Here is a 5,118-nt window from a genome sequence, read left to right as displayed (position 1 = left end):
TTCTTAATTCTTGTCTTAATATTCCAGGAATATTGATTCGAATTAATGCGCTTATTCAGAGGAGCAAAAGTCCCTGTCTAAGAGTAAATTTGTCATAATTGAGTGGAGTTGATTGCATGCCTAGAGATAGGGTGACAAGATTTTGCCAGATTAGGGTGAAACCTAATAAGGGGGTTCATAAATCGAGTTAATGCAACACTAGGACGTTAACTAGAAAGAGATTTCAATTAATCAACCTAGGGTTAGACGTTATTAGTCTCGAGAGAGATACTAATATAACTTAGGGATTTCTACGGATCGAGTCAAAAGAATAAATCGTCTGATTCAGAGTCAAATAACAAGTGAAGTCTAGGTGGATTTTTCCTTGGGTATTGTCTTAATCAATCAAATTTTCTAAAAGTATTTTCCCCAACTTTCTTTCTCTGCACCCTTAGTTTAGTTAATTAGTTTTGGTAAACAAATCCCTTAATTTTTAGGCTAGATAATAAAAAGAAAGTAATTATGAGTACTCTTGGTTCCTTTGGGTTTGACAATTCGGTGTTGCTAAAGCTATACTACAGTTTGATAGGTACACTTGCCTTTATCATGATAATAGTTGGTTTCAAGAACGATCATTTATAAATTATTTAAAACTTATCGGAAATATCACGAATCAAGTTTTTGGCGTCGTTGCCGGGGAATTAAGATATTAGGAACACTCAATTTTTATTACTTTAGCCATTTTACTTTATTTGCAATTTAAATTTTTATTTTCTTTTCTAATTTTTCTTTTATTCGATCATGGCAGGTTTTTATAGTGTATGAATAGAAGAAACCCGTCCAGACCATTACTGTTTGATAGTGAGATCGATCGCACAGTTCACAGAAACTGAAGAGAAATAAGGTGAAGCTTAAGATACACAGAGGAAGAGCAAGAGGACGATACTTCAACCACAACAGAGGGGATGGCTGAAAACCAGGAAAATTCGCTACCTCCTGCGATTGCCATTGATCCAGTAAATCAGAATCCTGCTCCACGCACTATGTATGGTTATGCTAAACCTACTTTAACATGAACTGAGTCAAGTATAGTTAGGCCTGCTGTTGCTGCAAATAATTTTGAACTGAAACCTAACACAATTCAAGTGATACAACAATTTGTTCAGTTTGATAGTTTGCAGAATGAGGATCCAAACAACCACTTGGCAAATTTTCTAGAGTTTCGCGATACATTTAAAATCAATGGTGTTTCTGATGATGCCATTCACATTCGATTATTTCCTTTTTCATTGAGGAACAAAGCTAAACAGTGGTTAAACTCGTTATCATGAGTGTCAATCACTACTTGGGAACAAATGACCGAAAAAATTTTATTAAAATATTTTTCGTCAGCTAAAATAGCCAAATTACGTAATGATATCTCTTCTTTTATATAGATGGATTTAGAAACACTCTATGATGCATGGAAGAGATACAAAGACCTTTTGAGAAGGTGCCCTCACCATGAGTTACCACTCTGGCTACAGGTTCAAACGATTCATAATGGCCTGAATCCTTCGACTAGACAAATGATTGACGCAGCTGCTGGTGGAACTATCAATAATAAGACACCTGAGGATGCTTACAAATTTATAGAAGAGATGTTACTGAATAATTATCAGTGGCAAGTCATGAGGAAAAAGCCAACGAAAACAGCCGGCATTTTTAACGTCGATTTGCTCACCATGCTCTCTAACCAGGTAGAGATTTTGAATAGAAAAATTGATGGTTTTCTTGGTTCTTCACAGGTTCACCCAGCAATACAATGTAATGCAAGTGGAGGAGGATTGAGCAATTCAGAATACCCACCCTATGGCCACAACATGGAAAACGAGCAATTAAATTATATGGGTAATAATCCTTAACCTCAAAATAATCCTTATAGTAACACTTACAATGCAGGATGGAGGAACCACCCAAATTTCTCATTGGGAGGCCAAGGGAATCAGAAACCCCCACCATCTCCAGGCTTCCAACAACAACCTTACAAGCAAGAGAAAAAGCCGAACCTTGAGAAGATGCTAACAAAATTCATCTTGGTGTCAGAAACTCGTTTCCAAAATACTGAGACAGCACTTAAAAATCAACAAGCATCGATCCAAAGGCTCGAAACTCAGATAGGCCAACTAGCTAAATTGATATCTGAACGACCACAAGGTAGCCTGCCGAGTAACGCTGAATCTAACCCAAGGGAGCAACTCAATGCGATTGCCATTCAAAATGAGGAAGGGTTAGTTACATCTGAACCAAAACCCAGGCAAGAAACTGTGGTAAGCAAAGGTAAATGTGGGGGCAGACCATAGCGAGCAGAAACCGATAAGTAAAGAGTACAAACCATGAGTGCCATACCAAAATGCGACAAGGAAAGACCACACACATGAATAATTTAGTAAATTCCTTAAACTATTAAAGAAATTACACATTAACTTACCATTTATTGAAGCCCTTTTGCAGATGCCAAACGCAGTCAAATTTTTAAAGGAGCTTTTAGCAAATAAATGGAAGTTGGATGAAGCGTCGCATGTGGAGCTGAACGCAGTTTACTTAGCTATTCTATAGAATAAGCCGCCCAACAAATTAAAAGATCCAAGGAGTTTTACAATTCCTTATTTAATTGCTAGCTTAGATGTTAATAATGCTTTGGCTGATTTAGGGGCTAGCATCAATGTCATGCCTTACAAAATGTTTGAGCAACTAGGTCTTACGAAATCCAAACAATCTAGGATGAGTATTCAATTAGCTGATAAAATAATCAGATTTCCTATGGGTATTATTGAAAATGTACTCGTTAAAATTGACAAATTTATATTCCCAGTTGATTTCGTTGTTCTAGACATAGAGGAGGATAGTAACGTTCTTTTAATTTTAGGGAGGACCTTTTTAGCTGGCACAGGTGAACTCACACTTCGTGTGGAGACGAAACAATCACCCTTCAAGCTCGCAATTTGAGTAACACATAGAAAATTGAAGGTGGTTGTATAAATCATACTGCTAAAAGTGATCAAGTGGTGAAACCTTCCTGCCAGGAAACACGTTCAAAGAACACACCTGAGCCATGTTCGAGTAACAAAAATGGACTTATCTATGAAGAACGAAGGCAACATGTAACACACCTAACCCGTATCCAACATCAGGATAGGGCTCGAGGCATTACCGAAACTTTACACCTTCAGTAAACTAACTCGGGTTACAAAATTTCATTTGAATTTAAAACTTTTCAATCATGAACATCTCGTCCCTTGTATAGTCCTTCAAGACCTATAACATATCGGAAGGCAATGCGGGAAAAATACGGGCACGTTCGATTAACCTTGGCTCCTCAGAAAATTTTCCTTAACATAAAGGGCCATACGCTCGTGTAGGTGGGCCGTGTGGACTAACACGCCCGTGTATGATGGGCCGTGTGGTCACCCACGCCCGTGTGGCCTAGGGTACGTCCATTCCTTTAACCCATGGGCAACACTGACTTTTAGGAACAGCCAAGACACACGCCTGTGAGCTCACCCTGTGTCCAAAACTTGAGCATTTTGTTAAATTAATACGGCCCAGACACACACCCGTGGGTCCTACCCGTGTGCTAATTTAGCTTAAAGTTTTAGGTGCAGGGGACACACTGCCATACCACACACCCATGGGGATGGGCCGTGTGTCACACACGACCTAGACACACGCCCATGTGTCTAACCATGTGGACCTTAATAGGCTATTTTCCAAGCCTTTAGTCACCCCTTTCTACTTCTTCTTCTTAATAGATACCAAATTCAAAGTAAAACATGATTATACACTTGTAAATGATCTTTATGAAGTTAGTTGAATGGAAACCTCATATCATTGGTTTCATAGATAAATGGTTATTTCCTCTTCAGTGTCATGGGTTCCCATGTCACATTAATCCATTCGAAATTGGCTCATTCATGTGACTCATTGCCAATTAATAGCAACCCATCATTGATAATTAAAACCATGCATAAAATCATAGGTCATAACATACTTAAGTTAAGCCAATTTTCATGGCCATATACAAAGGAATAAACATGTTTTTAGATGCCTTTACTTGGCAAATCAAATGACACATATAACAAACTACTCAAACATACTATACATGCCATTGAACAAAATAAACAGTCTTTATAACGAAGCTTGTTTAGTTGATAGTGTGTTGACTCTCCAATTGTCTTCCAATCCTTATGAGTCCTCGAGCTCTGTAAAACAGAGAAAAGAGAGGGGGTAAGCATTTTCATGCTTAGTAAGCTCGAATAATCGAAAAGTAAACTTACCGAGTAATTAGCATACATCCATATCTAAATCATGAAATCATCAATTATGAAACGATTCCCTGTCACATGCACTGAATCAATGAGTTAGTTACATAACAAAGCATCACGTAATTTATGTAGATGAGCTCATCATTGATCATCTTATTAACATACATCATATTAATCCCATTGAGTTTCTAGGAAATCTTGATGGAATACAGATTATTTGTTAATTCTTACGAATGATCATTTCACGTATATGCACTCTCGCGAACCTTGCACCTCATGGCAGGATTACCAGTCCAGGCTAAATCCCCCATATCATGAACTCGTAAGGTGATGTCGATATTACCAGTCCAGGATAAATCCCTTATTGCGACAAACACCCTTTTTGAGTTCAGATTTGAATTACCAGTCTAGGCTAAATTCAGGCCCAAATTGGATTACCCGTCTGGGCTAAATTCATAATGCATACATATTCTTCGGGAGGCTTGATCATTCAAGGAACACCCATCCAGGCTAGATCCTTTCCATACTTGAGATCACTGATTACCTGTCTGGGCTAAATCCTTACTGCAACACATGCAGGATATCGGTTCACATGTCAATGAAGGTTTATCCATCGAATTCCCTTTGTAAACCTCATCACATGTTATCATCAATATGCATTCCTATGATATTTCATACCAATAGCAAATGCAATCATCAAGCATTCATAAATCATACAATTATGCATATTAGGGGTTTACTTTAAGTTTTTTGAACTTACCTGGTATTCTTTTCGGAGTTGTGTTTCGGTTATTCCGAAACCTTGTGCTTACCACGATCGACCTCCGAAATTTGT

General features: G+C 38.0%; 1 non-coding gene across 1 annotated transcript; it reads right to left on the bottom strand.

The window, feature by feature from the left end:
• Positions 1-1,382: 1,382 nt before the first annotated feature.
• LOC121228424 (small nucleolar RNA R71) lies at positions 1,383-1,489 on the bottom strand. The gene has a single exon (XR_005926000.1). It is a non-coding gene; the product is annotated as a small nucleolar RNA R71 (small nucleolar RNA).
• Positions 1,490-5,118: the final 3,629 nt, after the last annotated feature.

This window comes from Gossypium hirsutum, chromosome A04, assembly GCF_007990345.1.
Source record: "Gossypium hirsutum isolate 1008001.06 chromosome A04, Gossypium_hirsutum_v2.1, whole genome shotgun sequence".
NCBI classification, from domain to species: domain Eukaryota; kingdom Viridiplantae; phylum Streptophyta; class Magnoliopsida; order Malvales; family Malvaceae; genus Gossypium; species Gossypium hirsutum.
This window is presented reverse-complemented; position numbering and strand designations above follow the sequence as displayed.